At 47.4% G+C, this 18109-nt stretch overlaps 1 protein-coding gene across 1 annotated transcript in view; it reads left to right on the top strand.

Annotated features, from left to right (window-relative positions):
• The first annotated feature begins 1581 nt into the window (after positions 1-1581).
• The window catches only part of Nrx-1 (Neurexin 1), a 65062-nt gene continuing 48534 nt past the window's right edge, over positions 1582-18109 (top strand). The window contains exon 1 of the mRNA XM_089556551.1: positions 1582-2007. The gene's annotated coding sequence lies outside the window, so the exon portion shown is untranslated. The remainder of the gene's footprint in view (positions 2008-18109) is intronic.

Genomic DNA, 18109 nt, shown 5'->3' with positions numbered 1-18109 from the left:
CAGGACTTTAAATTCAGCATACCAAAAGAAAAGATGCCCTGCATCGAACAGTGAAGTCCTCGTGGCACCAGCATCACTCATTTCAAGGTTCTGCCGCCGCGGTGGCTCAGTGGCTATGGTGCTCGGCTGCTGTGCCAGAAGACGCGGGTTCGATCCCGGCCGGCTGGAATTTCTTTGGAGGAGAAATTCTAGAGGCCCGTGTACTGTGCGATGTCAGTGCACCTTAAAGAACCCCAGGTGGTCGAAATTTCCGGAGCCCTTCACTACGGCGTCTCTCATAGCCTCAGTGGCTTTGGGACGTTAAACCCCATAAACCAAACCTAAACCATCATTTCAAGGTTCTCTCTCTGCCTGCCTTCTACTTTCATGTGTCGTGCATGGTTAATGAGAGCTGGGGCTCAGTGCATACCGCAGCAATTCGACGAGAAGTTCCCGGTATTTTCAAAACTCCAACGGATACACGGACATGAAGATTACCTCTGAAAGTCCTAATGAGATGACAGCTGGACTAATTATGTGATAAAGCACTTTACAGGCGCGCTTTGAAATGTCATAACTGTGTGCCACGCGCAAGGGGAAAGACGGTGTCATTAAAAAGGACGCACACCCCGGCTAGACGGATGCCAGACACGTCGATGAAGACAGTGGCATGCTGCATGAGAAGTTCTTGTGTAGTTAGACATTGGCTTGTGCGTTAGGAACGCACCTTCAAGATTAACTTTCCTGCCCACGGTCCGCAAAATTTTCTGTTGAAGACTTGCCGGAGTCAGCTGTGCTGGCCATGCAGCTGACACCAGCGCCGGCACATCAGAACAAACTTAGGCATCAAGCTTCACTGAGGCGAGGCGATAAAGACGAGCAGTTCCTTCGGCATCTTGCTCACTTGACATTCCACTGATAGGACGTGGTGCTTCTCCAGTGCTGCTGGATCAGTTCTGGCTACCAAACCAGAGCCTCAACATGCATTTCCTCAAAACCCTCTGGATGCTACGTGTATATCCGTTTGTTGCACATGTCGACCTGTCGGTATACTTGCAATATTCGAATACTTTCTTTATTCTATATCTGTTGAAGCTGCTGTTTACGTCTGTCCGTCGATGTTTAGACTGTCCGTCGACTTCCGTCCATAAAGTCGATAGACTCTCTATAGAAAAATCCTAGAGAACACTCTGAAGGCAATGCAAATGCTGTGACAGTGTATAGGCAATAGACAATCTAGATTTATGTCCATATACGTTTAGTAGACTTCTGTCTATAGACAGCCTGTAGACTATGAATAGACAAAAAGAAATATCTATAGGAAGGCAATAGAGTCCATAAGAAGTCTCTAGACTTTCTATAGACCATTTTTATAAGGGGGAAACATGCACATCCGCTGCCCAACGTCGAATACACGCAACACCCGTATTCCAGAGAACAAGAGCCACCACACGAACTGAGACCCCCTGCTCCACCACCGGCGTCGGCCGCACGAAACCGGAAGACGACGCTCGGCGCGCCAAGCCAAGCGTCGCTGGCCCGGGCTCGAAGAAGCAAAGAGATGCAGAGGAGGAGAGTCGACTTCGTGGTGGTGGTGGCGGGCAGCTGCGCGCGCGTTCCTTTCTCCGCAGGTGGCTCCGGCTGACGGCGGAGCGGCGCTCATCGATCGCGGGCCCCGCGCGGACCACACTACTGAGCGTTACCCCGGAAACCGGGACGGCGGCACGGGTCCGGGAAGGCGGCGTGCGTATACTGAGCCAGGACTTCTTGTGCCCGTCAAGTGCCGTGAGCGGTCTTCTTCGGCCGCGTGGCTCAAGATCCGGCTGCCCTGCGGCCGCCGGAAGCCGTCCCGTCGCGGCGGCAAGACCTGCGGTGTGTGCGTGTGGCCCGGGACGGGTGCCGTCGACCAGCGGAGCCGGCGGAGTAGGGGGGGCCGGCGCGCCATGCTCCGTCGCCTACGTTGCTGCTCGCCTCATCGACCGGGGCTCCTCGCTTCGAGACGGTGACCTGCCATCGTCGGCGCCCCGTGTGAGTACGCGCGGACCCTGTTTTCTCCGCGGCGGTTTCGGAACCCTGCAGGGCGCCCTCCGCGCACTCGGTCACTGGAGCGCTTGCTGGGGGTGTACGCCCCCGCTGCTTGCACTGTCGCGTCGAGCTGGCTCGGACGGGACTGTACACTGCATGCTCTGTTTTGCAAGCGGCCCCCGAAACAGTCCTGCACTGTCCTTTCCCTGTGGTCCTGCAGCCTCCAGTGCGCATGCAGTGGTCAGTCCGGCCGGCTAGTTAGGCCCAGTTCGAGATAGTGCTAGGAGACAGTTGCAAAAAAAGAAAAAAAAACAGTGCAACTATATCAAGTGCACTATGGTGCACTTACACAAGAGGCTCAGATCGAACCTGAATTGCTTTGTTCGTGCAACGCGCCACACCGTGTGCACTGCGTAGTCATTTTTTGTTCACGCAGTGAAGCCTTGTCTTGATCTCTGCTCCTTGAGAGGGCGGTGTGGAGCCCCGCACTGACCCCATTAGAGCGGTCTGCGCAATTCCCCACTTGCTCCCGGAACGCCTCTAAAAGGACTATGGTCCACTGCAGCACGATGCGGATGCAAGCCGAATGGAGACCAGGAAGGTAGGTGTGTGGTCCAGGGTATGAAGGTTACCAAAAAACAGCGCATCCTCGAAGATGTAGCCGTAACGCAAAGCAAGTTCTTTAGAAACCAGACTCATGAAGGCATACATCATGCTATGAAAGCTTCAGAGGATCGTTCACTGTCCAGGCCGTACATACGTCCTGTTTCAGTAGTTCACTTCAATCACGCCGAAGCAAGACGAAGCAGTAGTTCAATTCGCCGTTTCTCTGTCAAAGGCCTATGCCTTGTTTTTTTTCCCCACTATAGAACATTCAATCTCGTGACATCAGCGCCGAGCTAAAGGGAAAACGCCGGACCTGCGACGTGCCTGAACGAAATAAAACAGAGGTTGCACACTGTATAATCGCAAAGTGTCGGAACGAGCCTGCTGTAGGCTCAGACGCGAAAGTCAATCACCGAGAAAACTGCTACAAGAGAGAAAGAGAGCTTCAATAACTCAGCTAATATTACCATTTCCTAGGCAAGCCCTATCGGCGTTGGTAATGCGTTGACTTCAGAGAGATTAAACTTCTCACAACTGAAGACAGCATCTTTCAGCAGTCGGCATACTGTCTAAGAACCTTGCTCCCCCCTGTTCCCTTGCACAAAAGCGCGACGCAGCTGGCCGTCACGGGAACAATGGTCGATTATGACAGCCAGCGAAAAACCCTCTGGCCGGTTGTGCAAACGAAGCTTACGTAAAAGAAGTCTGAAGTCTTCTAGGCCCCGCCCCTGAAAGTCCACAGGACGGCGCAGTCAAGCTGAGTAAAATTTCTGTAAAAAGAAGGGTGCGCACAGGAGCTAGTGAAGCTAAAACTCTGCCTTGTCTTTTCTCATTCGGCTCAAGTGCCTTTTTTGTACTAAGCAAGAAAGCGGACGGTTTAGGGGAGGATATATGTATGCGTTCTCCTGCTGCCCATTTAGCAGTTGGCGTTTAAACGGCCCCACTCTCCCCTGTGGCATCCTACTTGTATGCGGGAGGTGGGGGTCATGCGGCGGGGTCATGCGGTCACCATCAAAAGAAAATCACCGTAATGAATTATATAGCATCGGTTTGCCCTTATAAAAATGGTCTATAGTCAGTCTATAGACTCTATTGCCTTCCTGTAGATATTTATTTTTGTCTATTCATGGTCGATAGACTGTCTATAGACAAAAGTCTGCTAAAAGTGTATGGCTATAAATCTACAAATTATCTATAGACTGTCTATAGCAATTGTATTGCGCCCCGCCGCGGTGGCTCAGTGATTACGGCGCTCGGCTGCTGACCCGGAAGACGCGGGTTCGAACCCGGCCGCGGCGGCTGAATTTTGATGAAGGCGAAATTCTAGAGGCCCGTGTACTGTGCGATGTCATTGCACGTTAAAGAACCTAAGGTGGTCGAAATTTTCGGAGCCCTTCACTACGGCGTCCCTCATAGCCTGAGTTGCTTAGGGATGTTAAACCCGAATAAATCAAACCATTTGTATTGCCTATGGACTGTTCTCTAGGATTTGTCTATAGAGAGTCTGTGGACATTATAGACAGAAGCTTATAGACAGTCTATAGATTGTCTAAAAAAATTTTTGTAAGGGTACATGGTAAGAACTGATCTGCTGGTCTGCTTTGATGAGACGCGCAATGTTGGAGTACATCTTTTTTTGGTGTCTCCATCAATATACGCGAATGAAGAAAAAAAAGTGCCTTGGGGATGTGGGAAGCAGTAAAAGGCTCTTTTTGATCCGTGGGCAAAGGAGGTCAGGCAAAAAAAAAATAATAGGTAGTTAAGGCGTCATGAGAGATACTACTTCCGGGATCTTTTCGGCGGTTAAACGTACGGGGGGTCGCTGAAACTGTCACCCGGTGTTATGCCGTCTTTGTACTTTCATTTTCGATGAAAAAGCGGCAGGAAAAGGCAGCTACCGTCGAGGGAGTTAATTTTGCTAGTTTTTTTCCTCCTCTTACCTCTCGCGAAACAACAAAAGATAAGAAAAGAAAAGCATACAGGAAGAAAAAAGAACGGCACTAGTGCGCTGTGATTGTCGCTCTTTATCCCGTTTACTCAAAAAATACAGTCAGGTTTCGATCCAGTGGGCGAGGATCGCACTGGTTCATCACATGTCCAACATTTTCGGGCAAAAATTTTGAAAATTGGAAAATTGCAACACACTGGTATGGAAATATGGAAGTTAATGATCCATTCTTGTGACATGTAGTAAAATCTTCCTTTTAAAGTGTTTTCCGTCGATCACATCGGACAGTTGAGACTGCCATAAAAAAATCAATGGGGAACGCTTTGAACGCTAGCAAAAACGTTAATAGAAAAAAAATGCAAGACCGCCATCGGGAGATCTGCGGATATATTGATTGTTGTAGTGAAATATTACATTATATGAAAAAAACTGCGTTCGTGAATGGTCTCCTGCTCAAAAATGCTTTTGTCCAGAATTGTTGGGTATGAAGGGAACAGGGAAATGTACTCAAAAGTAGAATGAGGGCAGAATTTTTGTTACACTAAGAATGAGCGAAAGAATATGTTATGTAATCAGCGGTGTCTAGGCTCGACATGGTCGAATACTTATTATTTCTCATTGAGTTGTTCCGAGTTATTGGGTGAATATTTATCGACTGAATCATCCCTTACAAAAAAAAAGTTTCAGACGGTCTATAGACTGTCTATAGACAAATCCTAGAAAACAGTCTATAGGCAATACAAATGCTATAGACAGTATATAGAAAAATCTATAGATTTATGGCCATACACTTTAAGTAGACTTTTTCCTATAGGCAGTCTAGGCAGTCTATAGACCATTGCTGGACAAAAATGAATATCTATACGAAGGCAATAGAGACTGGAATAATCTACCATCACACATCGCTACAAAAAGGAACCTTAACAAGTTTCAGGACCTTCTAACCCAAATGTCTGTTTAGCCTTACTCACTGATTGTACCACACTCTGCATTCAGCTGTTTTGTTATTTTGTTTTGTTCCAGCGGTTATGTTAAGCCTCTAATGCACTATCTGTTCTCTTTTCGTGTAAATTTTAATGTATATTACAGGTTTTTGTTTTGTTTTGTTTTCTACTTGTGCTTTGTTCTGTATTTACGTATTGCACCTTGGTGCTTGCACATTCTTGTTTTGCGTTCTTGTGTGTGTTAATACTCCCCCCTATGTAATACCCTCGACTGAGGGCCTTTAGGGGTTTATTGAATAAATAAAAAATAAATAAGAAGTCTATAGACTGTCTATAGACCACTTTTATAAGGGATTAGATTATTTGATGAGGGCTTCGAATGACTGTGTCAGTGAACATTTCTTTGAGACGATCAAAGTAAGCCGATGGTTTGCGGTAGCGGAGGACCTCAACAGGGCCCAACGTTAGGGCACTGCTTGCGATCTTAAGGACTCATAGCAGGGCCAAGATAAAGGCTCTGTCCGCCGCAGACAGGACAAGTCAGCCGTGAAATGAGGCTCGCGAGTTAAGAGCGCCTCCGAGAGCCTTTTTACTTTCCAGGAGGCGGGGTTCAATTAGTGACAGCCTGTTAGGCTTGCAAGTTTGGGGCTTTTGTTCCGTGCTTTCTTTTTCGTTGTACCGCTCAGGATTTTACTGGAGCGTGCACGGTCTTTTTCAAAGCAAGCTGTATTAATTAATTACACGTTACTCGCATTTTCGCTGCTTCATCTCGCATTACTATAAACCTTGCGCGGGTATCTATAATTAATTAACTTAAGATGGCATAGCCATAGGACAGTTGTTGAGAGATAATTAAAAACAATAAACCGAAACAAGAACAGAGAGGAGACGACAATGGGTAACTAGCAACTGAAACATTTGTAGCTAGTACCGTAGTAAATGCTAGTACCGCATTCAGTTCCCATTACTGCAACTGCAACCGAACTCTATTGGAACATTTACCCGTTCTAGTTGATGTTACTAGTTCTAACAATATAAAGGAAGCCAGCAGTCGCCGAAGCCGAGGAAAGCATAGAGAGATGCTCCCCTAATTTGCGATGTTAATCATTAAGTAATAAATAGTGTAATTAGTTCTAGCAATGACACCTGTTCCGTTACTAGGCGCTATTCAATTTCATTTGCTAGTATGTCATTGCTGTGTCCCATCTCTGCTGTCACATATCTCTTGGATGCTTCATTTCTTTTCTAAAAATTCTATGCTACGGAAGGCAGCGCACCAAGGTTGTAAAATTAAATACAATGTAACGACGAAGTTCCTATTCTGGCGAAGACGACGACGAACTTCTGACCGTTGTATTGAGCGGCATTGCCATCGCTTTGTGTGTGTGCTCTCGGTGCTCGACCTCTGTGTCTACGGACCACCGGCGCCCAGTACCTCTAACCATCCCAGTACCCATCTTACAACAAGAAAATCAATGTTAAAGACCTCCTCAGCTGAGTTTCCAACAAGCAACAATATTTTTTTTTATTTACGTCAGTTGCCACGACTCGCCGAAATGAAACCCGCCTGGAATGCAGGATTCGAACCCGAATCCTAAAACTCACCACTGCGAAGCAATGAAGCAGTTGAGGTTGGGGTTGGAAAAGTGAACGCATAAACATAAGGATACTCGCAGCTCTGAGGAATCATGTGACGTTACTGATGCCGTCATTATAAAGAACAACCAAGTCGTTGTTTTCCGCAACCGTCAACTTAGTGGCTAGTTAAAAAACGATTCGAAAGGTATTTTGATACTTTCTGAACGCAGGCGTTCTAGAAATATTCACCTGTAATCGGTGGTATTTGAAGGCTAACTTAGCCACAGTACTTGCCTTCTCTGCGGAAAAGTACAGCCAATCTATCAGTGAAAGCAAGCAGGATGACAAAAGAGGCTATTTGGTATTGCATTGCTGTGCAACTTGAATGCATTGAGTGGTTGCAAGGACGAAACGAGACAACTATTAAAGAATGCGCACAAGCGAACAGTGTATCACTAAAACGTTTGATCTGATAGGTAATGACATTTGCCAAGTTGGCAGTTACTGCCTATTGATCCATCTCCTTGTTTACTTAAAGTTTTCTATTCCCTTGTTTACTTAAAGTTTAAATACCAGTAAATTAACCCAAGTAACCTCCTTACAATAAGTAACCTGAAACAACCTCCCGCCGTTGCATATTTTCAAAAATAGCGCATGACCTTTGAGAGAAACTGTTGCGTGACAAGGCGTGTGAACACGGAGGTCATTGGTTGAGGTCTCTTCCAGACCTGAAACGCGGCACTGACGCCTGTGCGAAACGCCATCTGTCGACGGCACACTTCGCCACGCGAAGGTCACGACGTGTTTTCACTTCGAGAAACTTCCGCGGCGAAAATCCTCACATCTGGGTGACCTTTGTAAAACCGGGTGACCTTTGTAAAACCGGCTCCAGGAATGAAAACATGTGGCTGAACGAGTAAATAAACGTTCTGCCCCGAGGTAGCTATGGCAGTCGCTCGCGTGATTCTTGGAACCTCGCTACAGCGCGGAAAACCAACCGTGGGCGCTACAGCGGGTGGCGAGTGCCGTGGGCGCTATAGCGAGTGGGCGAGTTGCTCTTTCGTCGAAGTCAACTCATGTTCTTTCGTCAACTTTGAGTTTTCAGCCGACTGTCGTACTAAACAGTTCTCGCGTGCATTTTGTTCGCAGCCTGTCGTTCAATATACCATACCCAACAATTCTCGACAAAACCAATTTTGAACGGGCAACTGTTTACGAACGCATTTTTTTTTTCATATATTGTAGGGTTTCACTATAACAATCTAAATATCCGCAGATCTTTCGTCGACGGGCTTGCATTGTTTTGCTATTAAAGTTTTGCTATCGTCAAAAGCGTTCCCCACTGGTATTCTATGGCAGCCCTAACTGTTCGATGCGAGGGATGGAAAAAGTTTAAACGAAACCTTTTGCTACTCATCGGAAGAATGGACCATTATCTTCAATATTTCCATGTCACTACCTTACAGTTTTCTAATATTCAAAATTTTTTCTCAAGAATATTTGACATGAGGACAGTATAACCAGCCAGTCTGTGGCCTGTAGCCTCTCTGTTTACAGGCGATAGGATGTGCATAGCCTATCAATGCACAGGCCATATCACGTCGCTGTGTACCCTACAGTCTGTCTTTGTGGAGGCTGTGGGTTGTCAGTAGCCTACCTATATGCACGATATCATAAACTGCCAGTCTGCAGAGTATACAGCGTGTCCGTGTATAGAGGTTAAAGCCTGTCTTTATAGACTTTACCCAGGCTGGCAATAGTCTATTACTAGTCTGTCAATAGTCTATCAATAGTCTACCAATAACCTGTCAATAGCCTGTCAACATTCTGTCTATATGCAGGATATATTCAGTTCGCAGCGTATACATCGCGGCTGTGTTCACAAGTTAAAGCCTGTCCATAGACTCTACCCAACAGGCTGCTTTGAGCCTACTCAGAGTTTTCATGGATTATTTAAACACCTTTCTCTTAGTACGTAATTTACCGTTGCGTCAAGTATAGACCTTTTTCAGTTTTAGCCTCGCTCCCAGCGCGCCGAACACCGCCATGTTGCTTTCCTCCTCTCTGGCTGGTTCGGAAAGGCGGTGTCCGTGCGTTCTCTGCGGTTCTCCGTGTTTACTGTATGCGGTTGCTTAGCAATAGGAGCCTCGATTTGGGTGTATGTGCGATTAAAGCTGCAACGAGGTCTTCGGAAAACCACTGCGCAGTCGTCTACTGTTCAAACAACTACAGGAAGCGAAGGCGGCTTGAAGCGGAGCAGTGTGAAAAAGACTGAGAGCCACGTCGGCAGTGCGGTTGCGGGCTGTTTCAGCTACACATACCTTACACGCGAGCACCTACTGCTGATGTCGCTAAGATATGTGTCTTCTGTGACCCTTGCAAAATCAAAACATAAGTAATAATTCGGGGAAATGATGCAGCAGCACTGCGGGTTACGTGAAACATTTGTTATAACTGCCGACACTGGCGACTGATTATTAACGACAACAGCACTGTAAACATAGCTATTTGATAGTACTTGAAAGCCATGATGGATTCCGCAAAATGCCACAGCTGTTTGCTTGAAGTAAGTATCCGATAAACGAGCAGGACTTAAAAAACTGAAGGCCGCAGCTTTGACGTGTCCACCTTGCATCGTGACACCTCATGCTTCAACTAAATACTATTTTCAACTGGCGCCATAATGCAAAGTACCGATTGTTTAAAAAAAAAATGTGCTATTAGGGACGTGCAATCAGCAGGCACGCAGTGCCCACCCGACCACACGCACGCGCTTTCTCGCTCTTTCGGCCTTAATCAGCGGCCGCACCCGAGACGGACCAAGCAGATACGCCCCTGAGGAACTGTCACAGCAGGTGCACCAGTTTCGAGTGTGTAATTACATCGCGCCCGAAGGCCAGATGCCTCTCTACTACATCTTTTTTCGAGTTTAGTGAAATGTGCGACGACGCGAAGCTCCAAATCCAGTTTCCTCGGTTCCTGCGACACTTTGCTTCGACGCGCGACGCCGACGGATGCACTAGCGCTCTGAAGAGCGCTGCCACACACTCGCATGTTCACGCTAAGAGTGGACCACCCTTCATTTGCACGCTTCACGAGTTATTTTACCGTTAGTACGAAGTAATCAAAAATTTATGCAAAGCCAAAAGGCGCAACAGAATTTTGTGCGCTTATGCGCTCCAGCCGTGCCTTCTCCATGTAGCACTACAGAAAGTACTGTTTTTTAGGACAGTGCAGATGGAAAATGTAGTGAAAGACGCGGTCGAACGCAGTTTCGAAGTAAGACATGATGTTGGGCTAGTCGGTTCATGGTTAGAGAGAAACAAAACTGCGCGAAGAAGACGGGACAAAAGAAAGGCACGAATACACACACACAAAGCGCAGACTCTTGACTGGCACGTTGACAGTGCGATGAGGTTAACATAGGTAGTTGCCGCTTGTCCCTTGTTCATAGGAAGAGTGGTAGAGCCCAGAGTAGAAGAAATGTATCGAAGTAAGACATGATGTTGGGCTAGTCGGTTCATGGTTAGAGCGAAACAAAACTGCGCGAAGAAGACGGGACAAAAGACGGGACTCTTCCTATGAACAAGGGACAAGCGGCAACTACCTATGTTAACCTCATCGCACTGTCAACGTGCCAGTCAAGAGTCTGCGCTTTGTGTGTGTGTATTCGTGCCTTTCTTTTGTCCCGTCTTCTTCACGCAGTTTTGTTTCGCTCTAACCATGAACCGACTAGCCCAACATCATGTCTTACTTCGGTACATTTCTTCTACTCTGGGCTCTACCACTCTTCCTATGAACAAGGGACAAGCGGCAACTACCTATGTTAACCTCATCGCACTGTCAACGTGCCAGTCAAGAGTCTGCGCTTTGTGTGTGTGTATTCGTGCCTTTCTTTTGTCCCGTCTTCTTCACGCAGTTTTGTTTCGCTCTAACCATGAACCGACTAGCCCAACATCATGTCTTACTTCGGTACATTTCTTCTACTCTGGGCTCTACCACTCTTCCTATGAACAAGGGACAAGCGGCAACTACCTATGTTAACCTCATCGCACTGTCAACGTGCCAGTCAAGAGTCTGCGCTTTGTGTGTGTGTATTCGTGCCTTTCTTTTGTCCCGTCTTCTTCGCGCAGTTTTGTTTCGCTCTAACCATGAACCGACTAGCCCAACATCATGTCTTACTTCGATACATTTCTTCTACTCTGGGCTCTACCACTCTTCCTATGAACAAGGGACAAGCGGCAACTACCTATGTTAACCTCATTGCACTGTCAACGTGCCAGTCAAGAGTCTGCGCTTTGTGTGTGTGTATTCGTGCCTTTCTTTTGTCCCGTCTTCTTCAAGCAGTTTTGTTTCGCTCTAACCATGAACCGACTAGCCCAACATCATGTCTTACTTCGGTACATTTCTTCTACTCTGGGCTCTACCACTCTTCCTATGAACAAGGGACAAGCGGCAACTACCTATGTTAACCTCATCGCACTGTCAACGTGCCAGTCAAGAGTCTGCGCTTTGTGTGTGTGTATTCGTGCCTTTCTTTTGTCCCGTCTTCTTCGCGCAGTTTTGTTTCGCTCTAACCATGAACCGACTAGCCCAACATCATGTCTTACTTCGATACATTTCTTCTACTCTGGGCTCTACCACTCTTCCTATGAACAAGGGACAAGCGGCAACTACCTATGTTAACCTCATCGCACTGTCAACGTGCCAGTCAAGAGTCTGCGCTTTGTGTGTGTGTATTCGTGCCTTTCTTTTGTCCCGTCTTCTTCGCGCAGTTTTGTTTCGCTCGAACGCAGTTTCAATCTGTTCGTGTCACCGGCGCAACGCAGAGCAGACCGCTTGAGCGCTTGACAGCAACACTGCTGTTAGCTCGGAACGGAGTGGTTTTTCTTTTATAATTATAACTACTACATAGAAGCGCTCAGCAAGTTTCGTGCTCGCATGAATAAATGTCTCCATTATAAATATCAGAAAGCCGTTAAATGAATTGCGCACACTTGCGTAGAAGCGCACCTCCAATGTCGATTTTCGGCACAACTTGCAGGGAGACATCCGCGTCGCCGCTCGCCGAAGCACGGGCCATTTTGTTCACAGTTGCTCAGTGCATACACTGCAACACTTTACAGGTCAAAATCATGCAAAAATCAACACTCGGATGAGGCTGAACAGCGCGGCGAGTACTCGCTTCCTGTATCGCAGCGGCGTCCACCCAAGCCAACATGGCGGAGAAATCGGCCAGACGCAAGACGGCGCTGCTGTCGAAAGATGGCCGCGCGCACCTGAAAAAGGTCTATAGACGAGCCTGTTTAGGTCCACTAGAAGTATATTTTATTTTATTTATTATTTAAACATACTGCAGGCCGTTTTCGGGCCCATGCAGTAGTGTTTACAATACATAAAGTGATCAAAGTGAAAACAAAAAATTCAAAAATGCAGAAATGTTCTGTGATCCAAACACAAAAAGAATAGGAGAGAATTAAACAGAAAAGTCAATTTTTTCGATATAATTAACGAATAATTTCATGGACGTACACTTCCCCGCATCTTCAGGCAATTTATTTCAATAGGATATAGCATCTGGATATAGCATATATACGAACTATAGGCGGCGGGTGAAAAGCATGTCGCGTTAGCTGGCCGCGGTTCAAGATGGCGGCGACCGGGCAGACCCTGAAGCAAATCTTCCTTGTAACGCTTAACGAGCGCACACCCGGATACGAGCGAGAGTGCCCTGCTGCTCTTCGTTACAGGGCTTGGCGGGCCACGCCTAATCACCGAGTCACGCATATTTCGCTAAATTGCTGCTCCGTAGGGAAACTTGCGCCTGACTTTCATACGCGACCATCGCTTCCCGGTCCGCGGAGCGCTCGACTCAACGGAAGTCGACGTTGATCGTCTTCGCCGTTCAGCCGAGAGAAATTAAACGCCGCCGACGCATAAAGCGTGATCATCCAACCGTGGGAGAGGACGCGTATGATGACGTCCCTCTTTCGGGAAGGAAGACGCTCTGCATAATTTCGCTGCGACGGTCAAGAGTAGCATAGGCGCGCGCCTCACTGGGTCTCTGGTGTCCGTCGCTATATAAAACTTTCCAGCGCACCTTCTTAACGCTGCCGCAATTTTTTGCAACGTTCACTTATTCAGTCGGTCTTCTACCTTCATCGCCGTTCATTGTTTTCAGCTTCACTTCACAGTCAAACTCGCCGCGACGCAACTAGTTTGTTCGTGAACGATGTTCTCGATAGTGTTGGCGATGATGCATGCCAGTTATCTAGAAAGTCCTACGGCATTTAATAGAACGAGTTCGGAAGCGGCCTGCATACTACATGGTCCCAGACTGTCAAAGGACCCTTCTCGTGATTCGTTAAACTGGCTTCCCCACTTTGCCCTATAAAGGCGCCGAATAAAGCGCCGAACACGGGTGATACTTCATGATAGGGGCTCTCGGCGCTGTCATGGGAAACACGATAAGAAATTCCGCTCATAAAGCACACGAACCGTCGACATACATTCCGTTTTAATATCCACTGCCGCGTCGTTAGCCTGGCGCATAAAAGTGAGCTGAAGCCGTCTTAGCGATTGCCGAAGTTCGCCCAGTGGGCACAGCTCACCACCTGCCTGTTCCCACCCCCAGCACAACCAACCACATAGCCCGAAAATTTCCGCAGACGGCAGGCTTCCAACGACAAAAGAGGGCGGCTTCACCATGGTTGTTAACAGCATCAATACATGTGCTGCTAGAGGATCTACAGGTATGATAAATATGAAAGGGAATAATTTGGTCACCCTCAGGGACGAAATTTAGTCATACTTTGGCGTCTAGCTCCAAAACGCATTAAGTGGACCTTGCGTCTAGAGGAACGTTACACTTAAAAAAAAAATCGCCGTGGCTTAGCTTGGTTAAGCCCGGTAATTGCGAAAGCAATATCCGTACCTACGCCATGGTTCAGCTGGTAGTGTAGCTGGTGGTGGTGCTTGTAGTTAGACTTGTGGTGATGCATCGGTTATACATTCTAATCCATTCCAATCCAATGTAATCCAATCCAATCCAATCCAATCAAATCCAATACAATCTAATCCAATGTAATGTAATCTAATCCAATCTAATCTAAGGCCGCCGGTGGTGGCACCGCCACTACTCGCAGACGGTGCGAGATGGTCGCCCAGCTCTTCGGCGTGACGTCACACAGAGGTCATGCGAAATATCATTTCATATGCACCGCCGTCGCACGGCAAAGGCTTCAAAGTGCAAGTAGTAAAGCTTTCGCTTTAAAAAGACCGGTGCGCTAATTGACGGTGGACAAAGTGCTGACTGCAGACTTACAAAGTTTTGCCTTCTATATTCCTTCTGCCTGTACAACAGCGATCTTTGCATACGCTATATTCCTCAAGGACAAAACTCAATAGCTGGTCCTACCGCGCTTTTTGGAAGACGTCCGAGTCTGCGCCAACGTGATACAATGCTGTGCTGAGTTTAGCTGTTCGACTTCGGCACGGCATTTCACTCCAGTATAAAGTTGATAAGCTCACCTTAATGTCGTGTGCGATGCGTACAAGCGTCACGAAAACGTCGTCAAATTTCGCAGCCGCATTCAATGTATTTTACTGGGAAGGCTTCCATCACAGCAGAAGTTTGATTGGCGAAAAAGTAAGTCATTTTGGGCTTCTGATTTGCATCAAAGATGTCCTGATATGCAACAGCATTGAAATTTCCCTGTCATCCACAGCAGGGGAGCAAAGCTCACAGTCAGCGCACATCGTTAATGCCATGTGTGCGCTACCCTCCCGCTAGACAAGCCACAACGCCCGCACTGGCGTAAGCGGGCTTCTGAGAGAGAGAGAGAGAACAACTTTTATTTAGAAAGCCTGCAGAGTCGGTTCTAATGCACAAGATTATTGCGTACACAGTTGACCCTATGCAACTGCATTCCATTTGCATTTCGCTAAGTTGCAATCTCCGTGCGACTTCGAATGAGTTAACCGCATTTCCCAATCTATTCGACCTCAGTTAAGCCGCACATTTCGTGCATTTTACTGCGGATGAAAGAAATCAAAGGTTGGTCAGTAACTACGCTCAAAGCACAAGACGAGGAAACCTAAGCTATAGCTACAGCAGTTTCCATGACGAAAGATCGGTCCTTAGGGAGAAGGCTAATGACCCATTTGCAGTTAGTCTCCATGGGAGTAATCTTCTCTCTTCTATGGTGTCTCCTCCCTGGCTTTCCTCTTTTTCCTCCTCCTCCTTCTATGGTGTCTAATGGTTGTGGCTGCTCAATTAGACCTCGAAAAACTAACCCCTACACCCTTTCCAGTCATTTCTGGCTTGTAGTGTACAAACCACAATTTCTCTCCCTGCATCGTTCGCATCTAATACTGAGCCACGTAGCGAGGCTGACTTGCATAGTACAGCACTTTTCAAATGTTGGTGAGTAACTACACTCAAAGCATAAGATAAGTAACACGGGACTATACATGCAGTAGTTTCCATGACGAAAGATTGGTCCTTAGGGAGATGGCTAATGACCCATTTGCAGTTAGACTCCATGGGAGTAATCTTCTCGCTTCTGTGGTGTCTAACAGTTATGACTGCTCAATTATTTCCCGAAGGACTAACCCCTACGCCCTTTCTAGTCATTTCTGGCTTGTAGTGCACAAATCATCAATTCTTTACCTGCACCGTCCGCACCAAATACTTGGCCACGTAGCGAGGCCGATGTGCATAGTACAGAACTTTGAATTCAAAGGTTGGTCAGTAACCACACTCAAACCACAAAACGAGTAAAACGAGACTGTAAATGCAGCAGTTTCCATGATGAAAGATGGTCCTTAGGGGGACGGCTAATGACCCATTTGCAGTTAGTCTCCATGGGAGTAATCCTCGCACTTCGACAGTATCTAATAATTGTGGCTGCACAGTTAGTCCCCAAGGGACAAACCCCCTATACCTTTTCTAGGCGCTACTGGTTAGGAGTACCACCAATTGTCTACCTGCACCGTTCGCACCAAATACTGAGCCACGTAGCGAGGTTGACGTGCATAGTGCAGCACTTTCCCAGACCGGCGTATACAAAGGCTCTCGCGGCAAATTGAGGGGGCCGCCAGGTAATTGCGGGCTAGCGCGAGCGGATGGCGGCGAACGTGCGTGTGCGTGTGCGTGCGTGCGTACGTGTACGTCTTTCGAAAGAGCCCGTTGCGTCACGCACCTGAAGCCGCGCGAGGCGACAACAGGGGGCCGTCGGCGGCGCGCGAACCATTTCTCCGGGCGCCCCCAGCGGCGGCGCGTTGTCCCCCGGCCGTTTGCAAAGCCGTGCGAAGCCAAGCCAGGCCATCCCGTCTGAGCCCAGATAAAAGCCCGCGGCGATCAGGCGGTTGCGTCACGCACGCCGGGCCCGGATCCAGGGCCAGCGCGGCGGTGGGCGTTGCTTGGAGCGAAAATCGCTCGTCAATAAAAAATGGGCCTCCGCCGACGCTGTGTTGCGGTGAAAGCAGCGAAAGATGCGAGCCGAGAAGAGCTCTGGCACCGCGCTGACACTTTCACTTGCAGGGCTAGACTGAGACTACTGACGTAACAGGCCTAGCTATTCAATTCGGATATGATTACTATAATTGTTTTTTTTTTCCTTCTGCGAAGTGCGTCTGCGTTCCTCGATTCGCTTGCTGACTAAAGAAACAGATTAGCTGTGCTGCTAACCTAAGCCTATTTCTTGTCCTCCGTCGGTTCTTTCGTATTTATTGCGGCAACGCATCGAAGTCGGCAAATTGCTAGTCAGCGCTCGCGTTGTTTCTTCTTTCTTTAGAGTCCCATTCTCGCGTTCTTTTGCTCAAGGTGACAGATTAGACGCGCCATATCGTATTTCGGTGCAGTAAAATGCTTATTTTGAAACGAATTCAAGCGCACAACAACACGCACACAAGAGAGGAAAGACACAGGACAGGCGCTAACTTCATCTGATTTGGCTAGATGGTGCATAGCTTATTTTGAAACGAATTCAAGCGCACAACAACACGCACACAAGAGAGGAAAGACACAGGACAGGCGCTAACTTCATCTGATTTGGCTAGATGGTGCATAGCTTATTTTGAAACGAATTCAAGCGCACAACAACACGCACACAAGAGAGGAAAGACACAGGACAGGCGCTAACTTCATCTGATTTGGCTAGATGGTGCATAGCTTATTTTGAAACGAATTCAAGCGCACAACAACACGCACACAAGAGAGGAAAGACACAGGACAGGCGCTAACTTCATCTGATTTGGCTAGATGGTGCATAGCTTATTTTGAAACGAATTCAAGCGCACAACAACACGCACACAAGAGAGGAAAGACACAGGACAGGCGCTAACTTCATCTGATTTGGCTAGATGGTGCATAGCTTATTTTGAAACGAATTCAAGCGCACAACAACACGCACACAAGAGAGGAAAGACACAGGACAGGCGCTAACTTCATCTGATTTATTTGCAGGTAAGAGAGCAGATTATATACATAAATGGAGACATGCGCAGTAAAGAAACACATCGTCGGGTTCACAATGCGTGCTCAAGATACCTGTACTCTGCGTGCAAAAGATTAACAGACGTGTCACTCACAAGCTATGCACCATCTAGCCCAATCAGAAGTTTTGTTAAAGTAAAATGCTTATAACAGTGCCGCAGGGAGGTGGCGACAATTTCCGAGTTTTGTACCGTAAGCGTCAGTTTTCTGAGTATCACGCTGAGTGTATATGTCTACTTAGGGCAGGTAGTGACCGCAGATCCGGATCATGAGAAGGAAATAACTAGAAGAATAAGAGTGGGGTGGAGCGCATATGGCAGGTTCTCTCATATCATGAATGGTATAGTTTACCAACATCCGTGAAGAGAAAAGTATACAACAGTTGTATCCTACCGGTACTCACCTATGGGGCAGAAACGTGGAGGCTAACAAAGAGGGTTCAGCTTAAGTTAAGAACAACGCAGCGAGCTATGGAAAGGAAAATGATAGGCGTAACGTTAGGAGATCGGAAGAGGGCGGAGTGGGTGAGGG

This window comes from Amblyomma mixtum, chromosome 8 (assembly GCF_055824585.1).
Source record: "Amblyomma mixtum isolate Tamu chromosome 8, ASM5582458v1, whole genome shotgun sequence".
Taxonomy (NCBI): Eukaryota; Metazoa; Arthropoda; class Arachnida; order Ixodida; family Ixodidae; genus Amblyomma; species Amblyomma mixtum.
Note: the sequence above shows the minus strand (reverse complement) of the source record. Positions and strands in the feature narration are given on the sequence as shown.